At 48.9% G+C, this 22,822-nt stretch overlaps 1 protein-coding gene and 1 long non-coding RNA gene across 6 annotated transcripts in view; one reads left to right on the top strand and one right to left on the bottom strand.

Annotated features, from left to right (window-relative positions):
- Positions 1-9,534: 9,534 nt before the first annotated feature.
- The window catches only part of LOC144286674 (uncharacterized), a 14,135-nt gene continuing 847 nt past the window's right edge, over positions 9,535-22,822 (bottom strand). Inside the window, exons 2-3 of the long non-coding RNA XR_013354626.1 lie at positions 13,013-13,125; positions 9,535-10,005 (exon numbers count right to left, since the gene is read on the bottom strand). This is a non-coding gene — a long non-coding RNA (uncharacterized LOC144286674). The remainder of the gene's footprint in view (positions 10,006-13,012; positions 13,126-22,822) is intronic.
- Positions 22,214-22,822, top strand: part of ETV4 (ETS variant transcription factor 4) — a 15,357-nt gene continuing 14,748 nt past the window's right edge. For 2 of the 5 annotated variants that reach the window (XM_077853413.1, XM_077853410.1), the window contains exon 1: positions 22,214-22,369. The gene's annotated coding sequence lies outside the window, so the exon portion shown is untranslated. Of the gene's footprint in view, positions 22,370-22,572; positions 22,758-22,822 lie in introns of those variants that run through there. The other 3 variants (XM_077853412.1, XM_077853411.1, XM_077853414.1) reach the window with 3 other exon arrangements.

The raw sequence follows: 22,822 nt of genomic DNA, 5'->3' as shown, positions 1-22,822 counted from the left end.
AAAGCACCAGAGGCCAAAGAAACCTGCCCTAAATCACACAATTGGCTAGTGGCAAACTCAGAACTAAGCCTTCGGTTGTCTGACTCCAGAGTCTCCATCCTTCTATGCAAAGAGCCCAAGAGGATACCCAAAGGTATAAGGCGAAGTTAATATTTAATGTAAGTATAAGATTATTTATGTATGTGCAGTGCATGTGTCACTAACAGACAAAGTAGGGGGTGGAGCACAAAGGAACAGGACTGAAAAAGCTCCAGCAGGCATCTGGTTCAAACCCCGCAACTGACAGGTAAAGAAGAACAAGTCCCAGGGATATAGGATCATGCCCAATCCACACAATAAAGTCTTTCATTCATTCATTTTCCATGTCAGGCACTAGTGTGTGTTCTCATGAGAGCTTATATGGTGAGCAAGTACCTGAGTGCAAAGGAAGAGCCACTCACCTGTGGTAATCCTCATTCATGTGGGGATCCAGGCAGATAAGAGATGCCTTCTCTCTTCTGGGTCACTGGCCTAACCTTTTCTCCCCCCCGCATAGGCCTTCCCACCCCAGCCTGTGGCCCCATTTGGAGCAGCCCCTCTCCAGCCAGAACCCCAAAGCACCAAATCCCCCAGTTTGATCTTGGTCCCAATCAAAATGCCCCTCCAGTGCCATCTCTCACTCTTAGCTTGTCCTGTCCTGGAATCAGACAGACCTTGTCTGGAAGGACAGCGGCTGCTACCCAGAGTCTTTCTGAAAGTAAAAGGCCAGGATGAGCAGAACAAGAATTGATCAATTAGATCCAACTGCAAAGCCACGAGTCAGGTGGGGGGGAGCACGTATTTGCATGGGTAACCATTTGAGTGACAGCCTCAGCACACAAGGGACCGTGAACGTGTTTGTGTGTCTGTGTTTGAGGCCCATGGAGTTATTCCTGTCCATTCCCCTACTTGTGTGCTCATTCTGTCATTCGGGAAGTTTCTATTCCCCCAGCATCTTCTCTGTGGCAAACATTGTCCTGGGATCCGGTGATTCAGAGATGAACAGGCACTGTCTCTACCCAGGAGACATCCATGGTGGAACGCGGGAGAAAAACACATGTGCTAAGAATTAGAGCCGCAGTGGTGAGCCTCACGGTCAAGATGTTTGCAAGGGAGAGGAGACAGGGAAGTGTCTGGTAAAACACAGCCTCTGAGCAGAGTTCTGGACAAATAAGCATTCACTGAGTGGGCCAAGGGTGAAGGAGGATGTTCCAGGCAGTAGAGAGAAACATGCAGGGGCATGGTTGGTGCTCTTGGAACCAGAACAGTCAGGTTCAAGGGAGGGAGAGAGGTGGGCAGGGTTGGATGGCAGAGGGCAGGGACTGCTACGGATGGCAGGTGGGGACCAGGGAAGCTCTGCCAGCAGGGGGAACAGAAGGGGCACATTGGGTGGAAGGACAAGAATGTTATTCCTCAAATCTGGCCAACAAGATCAGCTCTTTTTACAGAAAGATCCCAAAGACAGGCCGTTATGTCTGTGAAGCTCCTTCTGATGGAGAGAAGTTCTCCTCAGCTTTAGAATCACTGTGTTCAACCCTCTTCATCCCTCTCTCTCCTTCAGACCCCTATCTTGCAGAATCTGGGGTTTATTTTTTTTAATATTTTCAAATATTTTATATATTTATTCATGAGAGACACAGAGAGAGGGGCAGAGACCCAGGCAGAGGGAGAAGCAGGCTCCCTGCGGGGTGACCAACACGGGACTCAATCCTAGGACCCCGGGATCCTGTCCTGAGCCAAAGGCAGACACTCCACTACTGAGCCACCCAGGTGCCCCAGAATCTGTGTTTTACTCTCTGTGATGAAAAAATTAAGTCGTCTGAATTTAATAAATTAAACAGATTTCTGCTCCTAGGCAGGAAGCTTGGCACACTTCAGAAAGAATTCCAGCAAACCCTCCAGAAACAAATAGAGAGCTTGAGATCCACCCAAATGAGCAACAGCTAAAAGGGTCGGTCGGTTACCAGAACTCATTTTGGTCCGCATAAATCTGCAGCAATCAAGGGACGTGCCTTACAAAAACACATAAAGGCTGTTCCCCAGGGGGGCAGCAGTGGGCGCCTGCCAGGCACTCCCGCCGCAGAGATGAGTTCTAGCCCCTCCACGTATGGCACATGCCACACGCGTGTGTTCACACAGGCACCTGCTAAGTCCCAGAGCCACACTCCGAAGAGAGGACGGCTTCTGGGCCTTGTTTTAAGGTGGTGCTCACACACTCACACACACACTTCTCACACACTGACGCTCAAAAATCATGCTCACTCACACATACACACATCTCACATGTCTACCATACGCACATACCGGCAATCACAGCCATGCACAGGTACACACTCACACCACATCTCTTATGCACAATCACATCCAGGTACACACATTCACACACATCTCACACGTAACAACACATACTCAACATACACACTTGCTCATACACAATCACAAACACTTGTACATACACACATCTCACACCACACATGCATGCATTCCCATACACATGCATCTCACACACACGCACCTTCTGCGCATGCATTCACAAACCACGTGACCCCGTGCACATACACACACATCTCACACCACACAGATCCTCATACACACGCTGATAAGCACAATCACACCCACTCACACATATACACAGCCACACATGCCAACACATATACACGTGCGCACATACGCTCACGCATTGTCTGTGTTCCAGGGAAACAACACTAGCACCTCATACGTCAGAGGGAAAGGTGTGTACGAGCCGGTGAACTTCCAGTCTGCTCAGTAGTATCTGTCCTCTGGATAGGGCTTGGGTAATGGGAGCATTGCCTTCCTGCTCCCACAGCTAGACTCACCAAAGCTCGTTCTTTGTCCCAAGATGCCACTGGAGCTATTTTATGTGCAGTTTATTGGAGTAGAACAGCTACACAGAAATATGCACAGATCACAAGTGTAGGTTTGATGCCTTTGCCCTAAGACCAATCTTGGATCAAGAGGCAGAACATAAAAAAAAAAAAAAAAAAGAGAGAGAGAGAGAGGCAGAACATTTCCTGATCCCAGAGGCCCCCATATCCCTTCTTCCACTAGGATAACCGCTCTCTTGACTCCTAACAGCCTAGATTAGCTTTGCCTGGTTTTGAACTTTTTTTTTCCTGGTTTTGAACTTTATATAAATGAAATCAGAAGTTCACTTTGACACTCCATCATGACAACCACATCAAGAGATTCAGGGGGCCCGTGGCTGGCCCAGTTGGTAGAGCATCTGATTCTTAATCTCAGGGTTGTGAGTTCAAGTCTCACGTTGGGCGTTGAGCCTACTTTAAATACATACATACATATGCACATACATAAAAATGTATAAGTAAAGTTTAAATAAAAATTTAAAAATTAGAGATGCCTGGTGGCTCAGCAGTTTAGTGCCTGCCTTCGGCCCAGGGTGTGATCCTGGAGACCCGGGATCGAGCCCCACTTCAGGCTCCCTGCCTGGAGCCTGCTTCTCCCTCTGCCTGTGTCTCTGCCTCTCTCTCTCTCTGTGTGTGTGTCTCTCATGAATAAATAAATAAAATCTGTTTTTAAAAAATTTAAAAATTAAAAAAAAATCATAACATTGATACAATAGGACAAAAGAAGATTAGGAAACAGGTATACAGAGTAGCATTTGTCAAACCACTTAAAAAAGGAATTAGGAAAGGTTTTGAAAAGTAAAAATGCAATCCACTGATGCAAGGGGTTCTTTGACCGATCAGGCAAAACTAGCTGCTCAGAGTAAAGTCAGATCTGCTGTAAGACACGGGCCCTAGAAAAAAAGACACGAGGTACAACCAGATCTATCCCTCCTTGGACATTTTTCAAAATGGGTTGAAACCACTACACAGGAATGCAGACTCAGGAAATCTGGGCCAGAGTCCCAGCTCTGCCCCTAAGTCTCTGGTGACCCTGGGCAAGCCAGTTTGTCTCTCTACACGTCTGTTTTCTCCCCTGTGCAGGAAGGGGTAAGAATAATAATAATTACACTTTCATGAGCACTTGCTGGGTGCCAAGCACTGCCCCAACCTACTTAATCTTCTAGACAAGGGGTCAGCAAACTGTGGCCCGTGGGCCAAATCTGGCCCCTCGGCTAGTGGTATACAGCCAACAAGCTAAGAACTATTCTCACATTTTTAAATGGCTTGAAAAAAAATCAAAAGGATGATATTTAGTGACACTTGAAAACTATGATATTCAAATTTTAGTGTCCATAAATAAAGTGTTATTGACATACAGCCATGCACATTCACTTACATCTATGACTGTTTCCAGAGCAGCTGTAACAAAGACCTCATGACCCACGAAGCTGAAAATATTTACTATCTGTCTCTCTATACGCAAAGCTTGCTGACCCCTACTCCAAACCACCCTCACCTTGGGCACTCTTTTTGATCGTCCCCATGTAACTGATAAGGAACCTGAGATACAGAACAGTTAAGAAAACTACCAGGGGCCCAGCTGAGAGCAGGAGGTCCAAGCTAAGTGTAGGCACCTGGCTCCAATCTACCCACTCCAGGGAGTTACCTGCCATATGCCAGACCCTTGAAGGCAGTGGGCATGATGGCATTGCTTGGCCAACAGCAGAGGAGGGGAACGTGAGATGGCTGCCTCCCTAGCCTCCTGGCAGTCATCAGTGTCTGAATCTACACACATCTCTCAGATGAAAATGCCCCAACATGCTACACATACCACATCCAGCCTAAAGACCTTCTGATTTGCGTTAACCATTCTCTGTTCTTGGCCCATTATCATAATAAGTTTTTGCAGGGCCATGCTCTTGGCCTCATTCATTCATTCATTCATTCATTCTATTTTATCCCCATAGCTCAAGTCCATATGATAGTGTCTATCGTTCTGCTTGCTGCGTTCTTACAGAATGAGTCGTGTTTTTTTATGTGTCTGGTTTTTTTATTTATTTAAATGATATTATGTCATTTCTTCTTGTGTCTTCTTTTTCCCTTGGCAATACACTTTGCTCTCTACTCTCCTGCCCAGGTATAACATGCATAAGGTAAAATGTGTAATGGTCTTAAGTATAAAACTCGATTTTTTTTATCCATGAATATACCTGTATAATCACCATCTACACCAAAATAAGACATTTTTCCAGCTAGAAGTTTCCCTGGTTACCCTTTCCCCCATCTGCTGCCAGAGATAACCACTCTTCCAACCTCTGTCCCCACCCAGTAGTTCAGGTTGTTCTTGAACTTTATCTACATGGAATCCTTTGGTGGGTCTTCTTTCCTGTCCTTTCGCTCCACTTGTCTGGGAGATACCTACCTGTGGTGTGGGTAGCAGTGGTTTGCTCTTTTTAACTGCCGTGTGGCACTTAGTTTTTAAGATCTAGCCACGCAGCTCTGTGTGCGTCCTGTCTGTTGCTTCTCACTGCTGCTCCATGGCATATCCACTTTACCTTCCCATTCTGCCAGCAAGGGACAACACGGGATGCCCCCACGACCCTCCTCTTCCACCTCCCCTTATGGAGCTGTGTGTACGCTTCCCCCAGAGGAATACCCAGGAGCAGAATTACCCAGGCCCAGGATCTGGGCGGGCTGAAACGGACAGGTTCTACCGAAGCAGAAGCTAGGAGAAGGAAGAGTGGCTGTCCTGGTCTTCCCCTGACCCCAGGCTCCCTCCCCCTTCCCTTGTAGAAAACCTTTCAGCTCCTCCTCTGTGTCCTCTTGCAGGACCCAGTTAAGCGCCTTGCTTCCTGAATGTCGCTGCCTGCGTGGCAGCCCGCACCATCCTCCTGCATTATAACAAGACGATAATCAATGAACTGCTAACTCTATTGCAATAAAGGAGCGAGCCCAACCTTATATAATTCTTTTTAATTGTTTTCTCACATTACAAGGGTTTTTTTTTTTTTGCTAAACTTATTCCGCCATAAGTTATGTCGTTTAATTTCTCAAAGTGCTAATAATTTAATTGCTTCCTTCCTGCGCACAAAGTGCCTGTACTGTCTGTCCTCCCTCCCCAGCACTGAGATTATAAAACGGAGTTGGCAGGAATACCTAAGGGGGGAGTCTTTTTGGCGGTACGATTTGATGGGAAGCAGCTTTCTCAGAAGTCAGTGTGTGGGACTGGGAACCTGGCTTCGGACTTCAAAGGGGCATGGGGCCCAGCCAAGCCTGCCTGCTAGCTAGCTCCAGGGGGTTTGTGATAATCACAGGGGAGGGGAGAGGGGAAGAGCCGAGATTAGAGGGGCGGGATGAGGTAAAGGAGCACTGAATACAGAATGTTCCCAGTTCTGAGGGCTGTCAGGGAAGCTGGAATCCATCTCCAGCGAGAGGGATTTAGATCAGACCTGACACATTCCTGACAGTCAGGACCCCAAGAAGCTGACTGGACCAGGGCAGGGTGGGGAGGCGACATCTGCTAAAAAGAACCAGCATTTATTGAACGCTTACTGACAGCCTGACACTGGGTTCCCCTAGGTCATCAAATTTTGTCTTCACACCCAACTCTCTGAAGTTAGTACTATTACTAACCAGTCTTTAACAGATGAGGAAACTGAGGCAAAGAGGCATTCACTTGCTCAGGTCCTCATAGCCTGTTGGTGGCAGAGCAAGAAGAGTCGGCCTCCAAAGTCTACGCTTTCATCTGCCCCGTGGTAATGCCTCCACCGGCTGAGTGGAATGATGACATCATGGCTTATGTGGCAAGATGGGAGAGGTAGAGGCCTCTGAGGACAGGATTAGGGATGAGCTACTCTGGAAGGTTCCAACGCAGTGCTCTCCCTCTGCCCCTCTTGCCCAAGGTCTGATCCTCAGAATCGCTTTAATATCCCCCACATTTCCACACCCCCACTGCCCCGTGATGCCATGTTGTCTATAGGATATGAGGTCCTTGGGGCGCTGGGGTGGCTCAGTCAGTTAGGCATCTGCCTTCAGCTCAGGTCATGATCCCTGGGTCCTGGGATCGAGCCCCGAGTCAGGATCCTTGGTCTGCAGGGAGCTTGCTTCTCCCTCTCCCTCTCCTGCCCGCCACTCCCCCTGCTTGTGCTCTCTGTGTCAAATAAATAAATAAAATCTTTTAAAAAAAAAAGGATACAAGGTCCTTAACAAAGTTTCTGGAATGTTCACACTCCCCAGCCCCATCTTTAATGCCCCAAACTCCATTACCCTGGGACACAAACTTCTTTTCGGGCTTCTACTGCTTTGTCAATGCTGTTTCTTCGACCTTGAACCATTCTCCCTCCTTTCTGGATGCAATTTCACAAGGCCCAGCTCAAGGGCTGCCTCTCCATTCCCCCAGACCTCCTAGGACACTGGGGACACACTTCTCTGGGAAGAACGCCTGACCCTGCTGCTGTATTCTTGGCATGAGCTTACTCCTTTGTCTCCCCTTGCTACTTACTAGCTCTGTGACCTCAGAAACCTGATTTCTCTGAACCCCACATGTGTGATGGGCAACAAGTGAGCAGCACACATGAAATGTCTAGCCTGGCACAGGGTGAGCACCAAAAGAAAGATTGGCTGTATTTTTGGCTGTCATGATCCATGGATTCCCATCTCCTGGCACACTACCTGTCCTGCAGTAGTTGCTTAATAAATAAATAAAATGGGTAAAATATCTAATTAATTAATTACCCCCTTACTCTCTCCCCTCCGTCCAGCCCCAGAAATGCTGCTGTGCATCCAAGTTTGGGACCCCAACGGTGGATCTCTTCACTGTTTCCATTAGCCTGGTATTTCCTCTGGGAGGGGGCAGGGCCTTCAGGGTTCCACATAAATTAACATCAAGTCCCCACTCCTCCTCTACTCCATAAACCAGGCAGCAGAGGGCATCCTGAGCCAGGAGCCACAGGCATGGGCCACTGTCCAGGATGTCCTGCCTCCAGATTTGGAGAACCCAGAGCTTTGCCGCTTTGCCACCAGCCATCCTTTCCTGTTCACTTTCCTTTCTCTGGCTCTGGTTATGATCAGCACTCTGCTTCCTTGCCCTGCTCCTCAGGATGGAGGTGTCTGGTTCAGGCTGCATATTTCCTGTTCTCCGTCTGTTGAGTCCATTCACATAAGGGAAAAAGGGCTAGATAAAATCAGAGAGGTTCTGGCTCCAATTACCATTCCTGGCTGTGTGACATTGGGTAAGTCACTCACCCTCTCTGAATCCCCAGGTTGTGGTATGATACTGATGGGTGAGACTCAGCAATGTAAAGCCACACAGAGATTATTCTGATGGTTCCCCTTCCCTGTGACAGCTGCCTGCCCTGGGAGACTGGGTAGGGCGGGGCCAGAGCTAAATACCTTGGGGTCTCCGGGGTTTGAGATACTGAGGGGACCAGAGAAGAGGGGTGGGATACAGAGCCACCACCATTACCCTGGCCTTGGAGAGGTGGGTGACTTGGAGGGCATGGACAGACACTGTCCTACCAGGGGGACCTATGTGACAAGGCACCGTAAGTGTGGCTCTGGGCTGCCACACTTCCCTGTCCAATGCATTTGCCAGAATTGGGTTTGAACAAAAGGCACAACTTCCTTCTCCGGTACTGTCTGAACAACTCCTAGAGAAGGAACATGGGGGCCCCAACATCTCAAAGCCCCCTCCTTTCTCCCCAGGGAGGACAGACACACAGATCAGTGTGGCTCTAAAGTTACTCCCTCCTCAGCTGAGTGCAGCAAAGACCAAATGGGGCCTGACACCCCAAAATATGGGTGGAGGGTCCCAGTGTGGCCCCTGAAGGACCTCCAGGAAAGGCCACTATTGAGCAGAACAGGGGGCTCAGATCCTCTTCGGGCTAGAATTGGAGATGCCCCCTCTGAGAGTGGCTCCCCACCCTCATGTTGACATATAGTTGCCTGGATTGCCTTTCATGCCTCAAACTTGAGTTATGAAAAATGTTATTATTATAACATTATGCTGCCACTCCCCACCCACCTCCCCGACCAGACAGGAAGCCTCTGGCAGGTAGAGGCCTGTTTTACATCTCCACGGACAAACCCCTTCCCCCAGCACCCACTCACTTCTTCCTTCCTTCGCTCACAAATATTTATTGGCTTCTGAAATCAGACAAGCCTGGGTTAATAGGCCGGCTCTGCCCCTTCCCAGCTGGGCGACCTCAGGCAAGTTCCCTCTCCTCACAGAGCCTGTGTGTTCCCATCTGTAATAAGCGGATAATGACAGACCCTCCTCTTCCCCTACAGAGCTTTCCCGAGGATTAAATTATTCTATACAGCATAGAGTAATGTCTGGCACCTAGTAAGCTCTCACTAAATGTGAGCTGTTTCTATTTTACTTATAACATCCCTCCCCTTAGTGGAGATTGTCGATCTTCCCTGCCAGAGGGTAAACTCAACCCACAGAAGGAACTGCATGAATGTGTGTTGAATGAACATATGAACAAATGGGGAAGGACAGGCTGACAGTACAGGTGAGAGGGTTCCAGAGAGTTGCTGCCAGCACTGCTCAAGGTGATCTGCCGGGGCTGAGCCAAACAGTGACCACTGCGGGTCCCGAGGAAGTGTCACTCAGGCACAGGGTCTTCTGCTCATCTCTCTGACTCTTGGCCTGTTCTTTTATTTTTTAAAAAAGATTTTATTTATTTATTTGACAGAGAGAGCACAGTTGCACAAGCAGGAGGAGCAGGAGAGGGAGAGGGAGAAGCAGGCTCCCTGCTGAGCAGGAAGCTCTAGGCAGGACTGGATCCCAGGACCCTGGGATCAGAACCTGAGCTGAAGGCAGATACTTAACCAACTTTGCCCGTTGGCAGTTCTTGAAGGCCAGTGTTTCAAGTGTCTCCGGATGCCTGGCCTCCCCCATGTGGGTGCAGGAATGAGGAGGGGAGCACTGAGCACCCTGCTCGAACCCCTTCTTTGTAGGTGGCGGAGGGCAGGCCGGCCCTGACTCCAGTGACATGGTGGCTGAGTCCTACCCTGAGGGAAGCTGTCATTTCTCATCCTGTGGCCTCAGAATCCAGCTTCTGGTGATGGGCAGCGCTCTTCCCTGAGGATTCTCAAATTTGCTTCTTCATCTCATCTGCATGTCAGATTTTAGGAAAGTAAGAACATGGTGTTATTTGGAGCACTTTCTTCACCTTGTGCAGGTTCCCCATTCCTCCATACTCACGGGAGAGGGTGAGGGGCTCTGGGGAGAAGCTGAGAACTGGCCAAAGCTCCTGCGCCTGTCACCTAACTCTCCCCAGCCCCCACCCCTTGCTCAGCTCAGCTTTCCTGACCTAGGGAAGATACACCTGCAAGGGTCCTTCTCAATCCCCTGGGCAGGGTTCCTGTTGGGAAGATGGATCATGGGGTATTTTTGCCCCTGACTTGCGCAGAGATGCTTGGCCCCCTCCTTTGGGCTGCCCAACTGTCAATATGGACTCTTGCTCTCTGAATTAGTCCTCCATCTACACTTTATTTTTTTATTTATTTATTTTTTTCCCATCTACACTTTAGAGCAAGGCTCGGTGACTTTATTCTGTCAAGGAACAGAGAGTAGATATGGTAGGCTTTGAGTGTCATACATGCCATCTTCCCTACAATTATTCCACCCTTCTGTTGTAGCATGAAAGCAATCGGTCAATATGTAAACCAATAAGCAGGGCTCAATCTCACAACCCCGAGATCGTGACCTGAGCCAAAACCAAGAGTCGGATGCTTAACTGACTGTGCCCTAGATTTTTTTTTCTAAGATTTATCTTTTTTTAATATATTTATTTATTTATTCATGAAAGACACACAGAGAGAGAGAGAGAGAGAGAGGCAGAGACACAGGCAGAGGGAGAAGCAGGCTCCATGAAGGAAGCCCGATGTGGGACTCGATCCCAGGACTCCCGGGGCACCCGCTCAACCACTGAGCCACCCAGGCATCCCTAAGATTTATTTATCTATCTATTTATTTGAGAGAGAGAGCACGCACGTGTGTGAGTCGGGGGAGGATCAGAGAGAGAGGGAGAGAATCCTCAAGCGGACTCCCCACTGCATGGAGACCCTGAAATCATGACCTGAACAGAAATCAAGACTCCAATACTTAACCAACTGAGCCACCCAGGCACCCCGAGGCTGACAGATTGGATGGAAATTGAGCCAACTAGGTTGTGTTTTTCCTTCTATTTCCTCCAGAGCCCCAGACCCCAGGAAGGCATTTCCTAGGGAACAGGCCAACTGTCTTGGGCACAACCGAAAAGTCTCAAAGGAGTCTCCTCATTCTGGAAGAATTATTGCAGCCTTCCATCCAATGTCTTCTTCTTCTTTTTTTTTAAGATTTTATTTATTTATTAATGAGAGACATACACAGAGAGAGAGAGAGGCAGAGACACAGGCAGAAGGAGAAGCAGTCTCCATGCAGGGAGCCCGACGTCAGACTCGATCCCAGGTCTCCAGGATCAAACCCTAGGCTGAAGGCAGCGCTAAACTGCTGAGCCACCCGGGCTGCCCGCAGCCTTCCAATGTCTTGAAAATGAGAAGGGAAGCAGCAACTATTATAATCGCTGTGTGTGTACACACATGCACATACATGAGGATCCATAATCCTTCCTTCTCTGACAATCACCTCTCACCTCTTAACTGGGCCCTCCACTTCTCTGTCAAAAAAGGTAGAGTCCCTTAGATATCCCAATAGCCATAGCACACTGGGTTCTGGGGGCCTCAAAGCCAACTTTCCTAGAATCCAAATAAGCCTGGCCACCAACACCCAGTGAATGAGACAGGTCACTCCCTCAAAGCCAGCAAACCAGAACCATGGCTGAGCAGCTACTGGTGTATGCCCAAACAGCATGCAGAACTGGGAGGAATAGTCAGGATGGGCTGAAAAGAGACCTGCCAAGGCCAACGGGACTCCTTGAGAGGAGTTCTCAGGTGACTAGAACTCAGCCCCTCCCACCCTGGGTGCCTTGACCCCAAAGCTAGCCCACCACTGCCCACAGGTCATGCTGCCTCTCCAAAAATCAGCCCATACATACACTGGGAGCCTGAAGTGGAGGAGGCAGTGAAGTGAGGGTGTACAAGGAAAAGGGGACAGCCACATGCATATATATGCACAAACATACAAAGACTGGCTTGTTCCTGTTAACTTGGCATCACAACACATTATCTCTAATGCTCTCGCTCCTACATAAGGTCATTGACCTCAAGAGCCAAGGGAGATCTTATTATCCCCATTGTACAGATGAAGAAATTGATGTTCAAAGAGATTGTTTGACTCACCCAGATCACAAAGCCAATCAGAGGCACAACCAGGAGTTGGATCTGGGCCTATCTCAAAACCCATGGGCCTAAGCAGAGACACCAATTTTTTTTCTTTTAAATACTTAGGTATTGGGGTGCCAGGGTGGCTCAGTCAGTTGGGCTGCAGACTCTTGGTTTCAGCTGGGGTCATGATCCCAGGATCCTGGGATGGAGCTCCATATCAGGCACCTGGTTCAGCTGGGAGTCAGCTTGAAGTTCTTTCTCTCCCTCTCCCTTTGCCGCTCCTCCCACTCGTGCACCTGCGTATGTGCACGTGCATGCATGCTCTCTCATAAATAAAGAAATCTTTAAAAAATAATAAAAAAATACTATGGTAGTGGTAGTCAGGATAAAAAAAATCAACTCTGGACTTCCTCTAAGTTATTTTATGGTTTCTATTGTTTGTATTTTTAATTGTATGGCAGGTGGGACACCGGGCACAACCATCTTAACGATACACAGAACAATCTCCAGAAATTCTAGTCCAGCTGCACAAATTGCTTCTTGAACTACCTGTTCCCTGGTTGTGCCAGGCTCTGTCAGGGATGAAGTTTATTTGGCTCGTGATACATTCAGGCCTCCCGTGCTCACAGTCCCACACCATTTGTGTAAACAAAGGAGAGGAGATGAATGCACATGTGTGAGGTCTGTGTTTGTTGTATATAGATACGCATGGTCCACGCCACCCAGAGCACCCAAGAAACTAAACATCTTGGCTGCCTCTAGGAAGGCCAAATGGGTTGCCAGGGAAGCGATTATAAAATCTCACCAGATAATATTATATGACTTTGGAATTTTGTACCATGGAGATGTCTTACCTATTCAAATAAATAAATAAATAAGTGCTTTGCAATGTTTACAACCTCGTTTTAAGGAAAAACAACATAAAATGTGAATCCAGTAGCTTCTGTGTTCAACTCTCCCGACATACCTGGGACAAAACAAAAACAAAAATCTGGTAACTGTCTCGTAGCAATGCAGAGAGAAAAATACAGAGCACCCAATACAATTTAAGGCTCAGCAAATGAGATTTGTGCAGAATGAGGATCCAGAGGGGAAGCCAGGAAAGCGAGAGGGAGGGAACTGGGCAGAGAAGAGATCTGGTACCAAGTAGGGAGGCGGGGGAGGGGGCTCTGGAGGCCAAGCCCCTCCCAGTGTGAGTTGGCAGTGGGGGTGGGGGAGGGAAGGGGGGGAGACATTTAAAGAGAGAGGAGCCCAGCCGGTGATTCCTGCCCTTGAGATACACCAGGAAGTCGAAACAGGGGAAGAAGGTGGAGCCATGGAGAACCAGCCCCTCGCACATCACTGGAACTTCAGGGGACCCTTCGCCAATCTGAGACTTGGTTTCTTTGTCTATAAAATGAAGGGTTTGGCCCAGAAAGATCTCCAGGTGCCTCACAGCTCTAATATTCTCTGATTTGATGGCTGCAGCCTTCTGCAAACGTGCATAAAATAGATTAGTTTTAAGCAGTAGTAAAAACAAAACTGAAAATCAGATTTATCATTTTAATTAAATATACTTTACATTCTCAATTTCTAGGGAGCAAAATGCAACCCCCCTATCAGTTTTCCCTTCATGGGAGACATTCATGTCTGATGCACAATTTAAGAAAATGCTGAAACACCCCCTAAGAAGATCCACGATTAACAAGCCCCTAACAGGTATTTCTTATCAGGAAAGTGGGACTTGTAGGGAGAAAAAAAAGAACATAAAAAGGAAATGTCAGGGAGGGAGGGTCAAGTGGGTCAGGGTACGAAGGACTAGAAATCAGCGGCTAGGGACAACTTGGTTTTGTCTCCTCTCTCCCCTCAGAAGTAGTAGCTAGCCCTGGGAACTGAGTGGAGCTTGCATGGGGACTCCAGAGCCGGGAGTGTTTGGTCCTCAGCCCCAGTGACATTTGGCCAATCGCTCTCTGAATTTTAGAGTGCTCAACTATTACAGGGACCTAAAAACATCAACTTCAGGGCCAGCCCGGGTGGCTCAGCGGTTTAGCGCCGCCTTCGGCCTAGGGCCTGATCCTGGAGACCTGGGATAGAGTCCCTCGTCAGGCTCCCTGCGTGGAGCCTGCTTCTCCCTCTGCCTGTGTCTCTGCCTCTCTCCCTCTCTCTCTCTCTCTCTCTCTCTCTCTCTGTGTGTGTGTGTGTCTCATGAATAAATAAAATCTTAAAAAAAAATCAACTTCAGGGAGTGCTGGGCAAACGTAGGAGAATATATCCTAAAACACTTAGGAAAGTGATAAAGTGTAAAGCGTGTGTGCAAAAACTGTATTTTGGAAACTCAAATTGGGATCCAGAATGCCTGGTGCCCTCTGGTTAGATACCGCATCCTCTCGGCATGCTCTACCAGCCTTCCTCCCCGCCACGCACTTTCAGTGCGTGCACTTTCTCCACCCAGGCTCTTGATCCCCACAGAGAGAGAGAAGAAAGCTGAGCTTCACCCAGTGGGGGGGAGTGTCATTTCCTGGGCTCTGGGCTCCACAGTCTGGGGGACCATAAATTAACAAATATGGTTGTAAATTACCAGATAACTCTGGGCTGGGGTCACCAGCAGGATAGATGAGCATCAACAGAATTAAATCTTCAGCAAGGGCTCCCTGAGTCACAGGGAGCCCTTGGATGCCTGCGGGGGTGTGGGAGGGCAGTCAGGGGCTGGGGGTGACAGAGGAATTTGTTTTGAAAACCAAAAACACTCAGAAATAAAATCAGGAATCCCCACCGCCACCACTCTTCCCCCCCACCAAACAGTCCAGAGTGAGTCAAGTGCCCAGGCCTCTGCCAGCTGGGGCATTCCCTGCCGCAGCCGCAGCCAGTCGGGGCATCCCCCCCAGGTGCCCATTATTCGTGATGACAAGAGCAAATAGAGACACTTGCATCGAACTGAGGAGAGACTAAGGGAAATAAGGGGGTTTAGTCTTTAAAGAGAGAAATTGCCTTTCCTGGGTAGAACCCTGCCCAGTAGGAGCTGCGGCCCCTCATAATTCAAGTCTGCACTTAATTAAAAAGGGGAGCATCCTGGACTCTGCTCAACTGGCACCAGTTCCATTCTAATCCTTTAGGCTGCTGACATTTGTCTGTTTGTCTCTCTTTGACAGAAAGGCAGGGGGGAATCAAAAGAGAAAAACAGTCTTCTACCCTGCTGCTTTCAGACAGGGTCTGAACTTGAGCTGGGGCACTTGGTCTGTAACTAGAGGGTTGAAAGCTAAATTAATAGGGGAAGAGACAAAATAGGTCAAGGAAGGTTTTGCATTTTGGGGAAGCCCCAAGTGGCTGCAGGCAGCAAGTATGAAAAGCTGAAGGCACCAGCACCTTCTAAAAATAAAAACTACTCTCCTCAGAGCCCGGTGGGTCTCTCTTTGGCCTTCCAGATTCTTCCCAGCATCAGGCTCAACCTTTCTTCCTGGGACAGTATTCTAGATGAAAGGAAGACACATGTATTCAGCCTTGTTTAAAAATAATAAGATGAAAAAAATAATAATAATAAGATGAGGGCAGCCCTGGTGGCTGAGCGGTTTAGCGCCACCTTCAGCTCAGGGCATGATCCTGGAGACCCTGGATCGAGTCCCACGTCAGGCTCCCTGCATGGAGCCTGCTTTTCCCTCTGCCTGTGTCTCTCTTTCTGTGTCTCTAATAAATAAAATCTTAAAAAAAAAAAAAAAAAAGATGTTAGAGGCACTTGCCTGGCTCAGTCAGTAGAGCATGTGACTCTTGCTCTCAAGGTCATGAGTTTGAGCCCCATGGTGGGTGTAGAGCTTACTCTTAATTTTAATTTAAAAATTAAAAAATATATATATATAGAGAGAGAGAGAACTTACTTAAAAATACAGAGAGCTAAAAAATAAAAAATATATAGAGAGAGCTTACTTTAAAAATATATATTATATATATATATATAAATATATTATATAATATTAATTCTATATCATATATTAATAAAATAAAATATATTAATAAAATACTAAGCCATGGCCCCTCTCCTCAGCAAAGCACATACATGCATGCATACAGAGATTCAGGCAGCTGGCTTCAGAGGCAAACACAGTCATAAACCCTGGCTTCAGAACTCCTATGCTTTGAGGCAGCAATGTGAAAGTGGGCCTGGGAGTAAAGGACAAAAGAAAGCCCACAAGTGGCACTTTGTTGGTGGTGATCCTTATAATTATATATTATATATATCTAACCAACAAAAAAACCAAACCAAGCCAGGGTGGGGCACCAGGATGGTTCAGTTGGTACAGCATGCGGCTCTTGATCTCAGAGTCATGAGTTTGAGCCCCAAAGTGGGTGTAGAGATTACTTAAAAACACTTAAAAATAAAATTGAAATGCTCTTCACTGGATTTCTGACAACTTCTTATACAGCTCCCCAAAAGATGGCTCCCCAGGAGGAATCCTAAAATCAGCCCTTCCCAGGAATTGGCTTGGCCTCATGGAAGTCACTGTGTCCATCTCTCTACCCTTGAGAATATCACAGCTGCTACACTGAGATAAAATTCTCTCCTGGAAACTGGAATCTCCCACCTCAAATTCCTGACTGCCAGCTCCATCTCCCCCCTCCAACTCCCATGCCCCAACACTGGCAGTCAGGCTGGTGTGATCACCTTCTATTTTTCCCAGGGTTCTTGAGTATAACCCACTCTACAATACCCAAGAGAAAGAGAGGCCTGGTCTCCAAGTTCTCATTTAAAAAAAAAAAAAAAAAAAAGATATTTATTTATTTATTTATTTATTTATTTATTTATTTATTTATTTTATTTATTTTAGAGAGAAAGTGTGAGCAGTGGGAGAGACAGAGGGAGCAAGAATCCCAAGCAGACTCCTTACTGAGCACAGTGCTGGATGCGGAGCTTGATCTCACAACCCTGAGATCAGGACCTGAGCTGAAACTAAGAGCTGGAGGCTTAGCCAACTATACCACCCAAAAGACCCTTCTAAGACTTCATCTTTTGGAATTTCTCCTGAGACAGCTCTCTTCTACCAGGGTGCCCTCTGGAATTAAGACATCAGCTTTACCTGTACCTTTCCTCTTTAGCCCGACATGCTCCCAGCCAGATGATTAGAAGTAGGGCTCCCTCTTCTGTGGAGTCTCAAGAAAGGTCTCAGGCTAAGTGGAAGGTAGATATGAACAAGGGAAGCAATTGCACACACACCACCCCCCAAATATATCCTCCAAAAATCCTTCCAACCATTTTTAAGGTAATATATAGTGACAAGATGTTTTTTTTTTAAGACCTTATTTATTTATTCATGAGAGACACAGAGAGAGGCAGAGACATAGGCAGAGGGAGAAGCAGGCTCCCCGTGAGGAGCCTGATGCAGGACTTGATCCCAGGATCCCAGGATCATGACCTGAGCCAAAGGCAGACACTCAACCCACTGAGCCACCCAGGTGCCCTGGCAAGATATTTGTAGACACCATCTATGATGAAGGCAATTAGCACAATGGTTCTTTTTTTTTTTTTTAAGATTTCATTTATTTTATTTTATTTTTTTTATTTATTTATGATAGTCACACATACACAGAGAGAGAGAGAGAGAGAGAGAGAGAGAGAGAGGCAGAGACATAGGCAGAGGGAGAAGCAGGCTCCATGCACCAGGAGCCCGACGTGGGACTCGATCCCGGTTCTCCAGGATCGCGCCCTGGGCCAAAGGCAGGCGCTAAACCGCTGCGCCACCCAGGGATCCCGATTTCATTTATTTATTCATGAGAGACACAGAGAGAGAGAGGCAGAGGGAGAATCAGGCTCCATGCAGAGAGCCTGATGCGGAACTCGATCCTGGGACTCTTGGATCATGCCCTGAGCCAAAGGCAAACGCTTAACCACTGAGCCACCCAGGCATTCCAGCACAGTGGTTCTTGACTTAAAAGGTGGAGGAGGTGGGGAGATCACAGACCTGCTCTGGGATGACCCCCAAAAAGCCATGGCCCCTCTCCTCAGCAAAGCACATACATGCATGCACACAGAGATTCAGGCAGCTGGCTTCAGAGGCGAACACAGTCATAAACCCTGGCTTCAGAACTCCTATGCTTTGAGGCAGCAATGTGAAAGTGGGCCTGGGAGTAAAGGACAAAAGGAAGCCCACGAGTGGCACTTTGTTGGTGGTAATCTTGACCCACCAATCCCATGAGGATGACTCCATGACTTCCCACCCCTACTGCCTGACCCTGATCTGATTCAGTAACCCTGGTGACAGATCTAGTCTAAGAGACACTAAAGGGACAGAGGACACCACTTGACCTTGTTTATCTCATCCATCTGGCCTTATGGAGCTGTCTCCCTGAGTTACCTTCTAGGTTCTACCCTTTATGCCATTGGGACTCTAAGCTCTTCCAGACACTGAGGAAGCCAGACTTTTGAAGACATTTCTTTCCTCCCCTCACAGGTTGGACAGGTCACCCAGTGCCCCACCACTACACTCTGATTGTTCCTAGGCCTCCTTATCTGATCCTCTCCCTTCTCTTTGCAGCTTAGTGTAGCTCTCTGACCAAGCCCCAGGGTGCTTTTATATGAATATTTGCATATCTAAAACCCACATTGACATTTTATAACTTAGACTCCTGGGAAACAGGTCAGAGTCCAGCCCCAATATACTAGAAAGAAGCATTTACCTGGGCAACCCCTTCCCAAGGTGTGTTGGGGGAGCACCAGGAACTATGTTGTGCTTCGTCAACCACCTATGTGTCCAAGAGATGACTGTAAATATCCTTAATCTGGGTGTGTCCACGTGTCCTTGTCCTGGTTTAGAAGAGTCCTCAAACCAACCTGTTTTGTGTTCCCTCAATGTATAGTCTCTGTGACAAAGAGTCTGTTGGGGATGTCCTCAGTCTGTTGAGTGGACCCCTGGAGTAGATGTGTGTTTGCCCATGAGAGACTCCTAATTCTGGGAAACAAAGGGTTGCAGAAGGGGAGGTAGGTGGGGAGATGTGGTAACTGGGTGATGGGCACTAAGGAGGGCACTTGATGGGATGAGCACTGGGTGTTATATGTTGGCAAATTTAATTTAAATTTTAAAAAAATTTAAAAAGGAAAAAAAATTGAAAAAGGGACGCCTGGATGCCTCAGCGGTTTAGCACCTGCCTTCAGCCCAGGTCGTGATCCTGGGGTCCCAAGATCGAGTCCCACATCGGGTTCCCTGCATCGAGCCTGCTTCTCCCTCTGCCTGTGTCTCTGCCTCTCTCTCTCTCTCTGTGGCTCTCATGAATAAATAAAGTCATAAGAAAAAAAGACTTTAAAAATTATTTTTAAAAGATGTGTGCTTGCAAGTCTTCAATTTCCTCATTTGTAAAGTGGAGAAGACACCTCACAGGACCACTGTGAAAGTTAATTCCAAGTCAAGCACTGGACATGCTCAGGAAATGTTGCTTATCATGATGTGATTTCCAACAGAAACCTCTGGCCCCTCTATTCCTTCCTTTCCCTAACAATCTCAAGGCTTGGAAGAGGCTGGAATGTTCCCGCTGGAGATGTCGCTGCTCCTGGGTCCAGCCTGGGTGTTGAATCAGAGGCCAAGTGATAGCAGAGCCCACGGCAGCAAGTGGCATTTTCTCTCAGTCAGCTTGCTGAGCCAGAGGAAGACGAGGGGCAGGGCTTTCAGCTGGGGCCCCGGATGGGGAATAGAAACGGAACACTTACTCCTCAGAGAGCCAGAGGCCTTCCAGAGAAATGCTAAAGCTCAGAACCCGAGGACACCCCTAAGAGAGCCCCCACCTGGAGTGCCCGCTCTGGGACCCACAGGAATCTTCTTCATCGTCATGGAGACTGCAAAGGAGTGGCCTTCCTGAAGAATCTTCTGTCCTCCTCCCCCACTTCTTTGGGCCCTGAGACACAAGCTCCTCCCTAAACTGGTGCCATCCAGCCCAAAGCTGGGATTTGCTGGGGCTTGTCTCTCCTTTTCTGGGCAGGGTTCCTGCTAAGCTCGATTAGCTTGGTCTTTATTGCACCTATTCACTGAACTAGTATTTCACAGGACCCTCCTAAGCTTGAAACAGCTGGGTAAGATTTTAAGAGACAAATGAGACCCCCCTCAGGACCGGGAGAATTCTCCATACTTAGGGATGACTATACCTTGAGGCAGCATGAAAGACACCTACAACAGAGATACAGGCAAGAATGTTGTGTGGTTCTTAAGGAACTGACTCAGGTTATCTGGAAGGCTTCCTGGAGCAGAGGGATAATAGACATGAGCCTCAAAGAATAATTCCTCAGAGAAGTTTATTTTCATCAGCCCACGATGATCTGGAATGAGCACTAAATAAAATAAATAGCCCTAGGTGCTAGCTAGAGGTTTGGTGTTCTAGTCTCACTTCTAATCTTCAGCACCCAAAAGAGCTTACCAGTATAATATCCTTCTCTGAAACCCTGCTGCCTCATCTGTAAAGAGGAGGTATTAGATTGGACAAATTTTGTGCCTTGTTTTAAATAAACTCTCCAGCCAACATAGGGTCCAAAGTCACAACCTCAAGATCAAGAGCCCCACTCTACCAGACTGAGCTAGCCAGGCGCCCCAGATTAGATGATTTTTGAAAGCAACCCCAACTGGCCTGGGGTTCAGCTAGTGTCTAGTGTGCACCACAAGTAAGCAGGGGACAAATTCAGGCTCTCCTCAAAGGAGTGTATGCACTGTAGATCCAGAGAGCATCTCAGAAAGAAGGCCTGGGGGGTACTTCATGTCCTGTGTGCCCGCATGACTACAGCCTAAACAGCCCAGCTCTTATCAGGTGTCTGCCTTGGTCACAGCTGCCTCCTGGGGGTACCCAGCACTGTGTCTGGCACAATAAATGTTTATTGACCAAACTGGTGAATGACTGAGGGACCAGAGCCTATGACCAGCTCTTTTTTTTTTTTTTTTTTAAGGTTTTATTTATTTATTCATGAGAGACCCACAAGGAGAGAGGCAGAGACACAGGCAGAGAGAGAAACAGGCTCCTCGCAGGGAGCCCGATGTGGGACTCGATCCCCGGACCGGGATCATGCCCTGGGCCGGGATCACACGCCCTGAGCTGAAGGCAGACGCTCAACCGCTGAGCCACCCAGGAGTCCCTGTGACCAGCTCTTTAACTGAGTCCCACCCCCAGGTCATCAGATGCCTTGGGGCTTTTCTCCCTAAGATCTTATGTTTGCTCTGAAGATTAAGAGGAAAGATGGCTGAGCGGGAATTGCGCTTTCAGAGGTCCATGCGGGGCCCTCCGGTTTCTGCGGCAATCAACAGAAAGTGGGTCACAGAACAGCTCCGCAGAGCAGACCCTTGAGGAAAAGCCTGGATTCCGTGCTAACTTACATTTATTGAGGGCCTACTGTGTATCAGTTGTCACAAAGCCTTAATTCATTTAGCTGTGGCCTCAAAGAGCTGTACGGGGGGATGTGGGAGATTGGGGGCTGTAAACTCCAGCTGCGCTGAGTTACCGCAGCCAAGTCACCACCCTTCCCTGAGTTTTCCTTCTCAATCTCTGTAAAATGGAAACAATAGAATCACTTCGCCAGGTTATGGGAATGAAATGAGCACGTGGAAGCGGAGCGCTTCATAAATGCTAGTTATTATTGTTCCTCTGGGCACAAGTCCGCTCGCCTCCCCGCAGGGCGCACACACAGACATGTTCACACTCCCACGTACACGCAGATGCAGAGACGTGTGCAGACGCCAGCCGGGCCAGCCCGAGGAGCTCGCCGAGCTTCGCACAGGGACACGGCGGAGCCCCGCGAGGAAGCCGTCGGGTCCTCGGCTTCGCTCCTCTTCTCTCAGCTCTTTATGAATGAACTCAGGCCGCGGAGGAGTTTATTTTTTTATGAATGGGAGCCCGAGCCGTGAATGAAGCCGGGAGCCAGCCCCTGCGTTCTGATTGGCCCCCGCCTCTGGGAAACTCCGCCCCCCCACGGCCCGGTCGGGCGAGTCTCCGGATTGGCGGGCGTGCCCGGCCCTAGGGTTTCATTCACAAAAGTCAATGAAACAAAGGGAACGGGGTGGTGGGGGGGAGGTAAGGGAGCCGAGGGAGGCAAGGAAATGCACCAATCAGCGGCTCCCCCGGGCTCACAACTGTCGGCGGCGCCCGGAAAACAAGCCGGTGCGCGGGGGACCCGGGGCCGGGGCCGCCTCGCTCCGGCCTAGCCCCGCGGCCCTCGGTGAGGCCCCGGGGCCAGCTCGCGACCCCCCGCCGCTCCAGCTCAGACGCCCCGGCCTCAGGTGAGGCTGCGGGAGGGGGAGGGAGGGAGAGCGTCCGAGACTCCTCGCCTCGCCGCCGACACACGCTGCGCTCTCTAACCGCCGCCTCCGCAGATTCTAGGGCGGGCGGGGGGGGTGTGGGAGGCGCTGGGATTCGGGGTTGGAGGGGGCGCGGGAGTTGTGGGCGTGCGAATGGTGCGCGCCTTACCCGCTCCGCGCGCGAGCGCACACACACACACACACACACACACACACACACGTCTTATGTAACCGAGCCTGGGCAGAGCAGGGCTGCAGAAAGCAGCCGAATCGGCGAGCCCGGCGCCCAGGAGCAGGTGGGACCTCCTTTGGCGGGAGGGGAGTGGTGACGGCGCTCAGCTCGGCAGGCGGAAACCTCGCCAGCGCCTGAGTGAGTCGGAGAAGTTTTGCTGTCGGACCCGGAGCCCCGGACTGCCCCTCCCCGCTGCCCTTACC

The sequence above is a fragment of the Canis aureus genome, chromosome 16 (genome assembly GCF_053574225.1).
Source record: "Canis aureus isolate CA01 chromosome 16, VMU_Caureus_v.1.0, whole genome shotgun sequence".
NCBI lineage: Eukaryota > Metazoa > Chordata > Mammalia > Carnivora > Canidae > Canis > Canis aureus.
The sequence above is the reverse complement of the archived record's forward strand: the minus strand, read 5'-3'. Positions and strand labels throughout refer to the sequence as shown.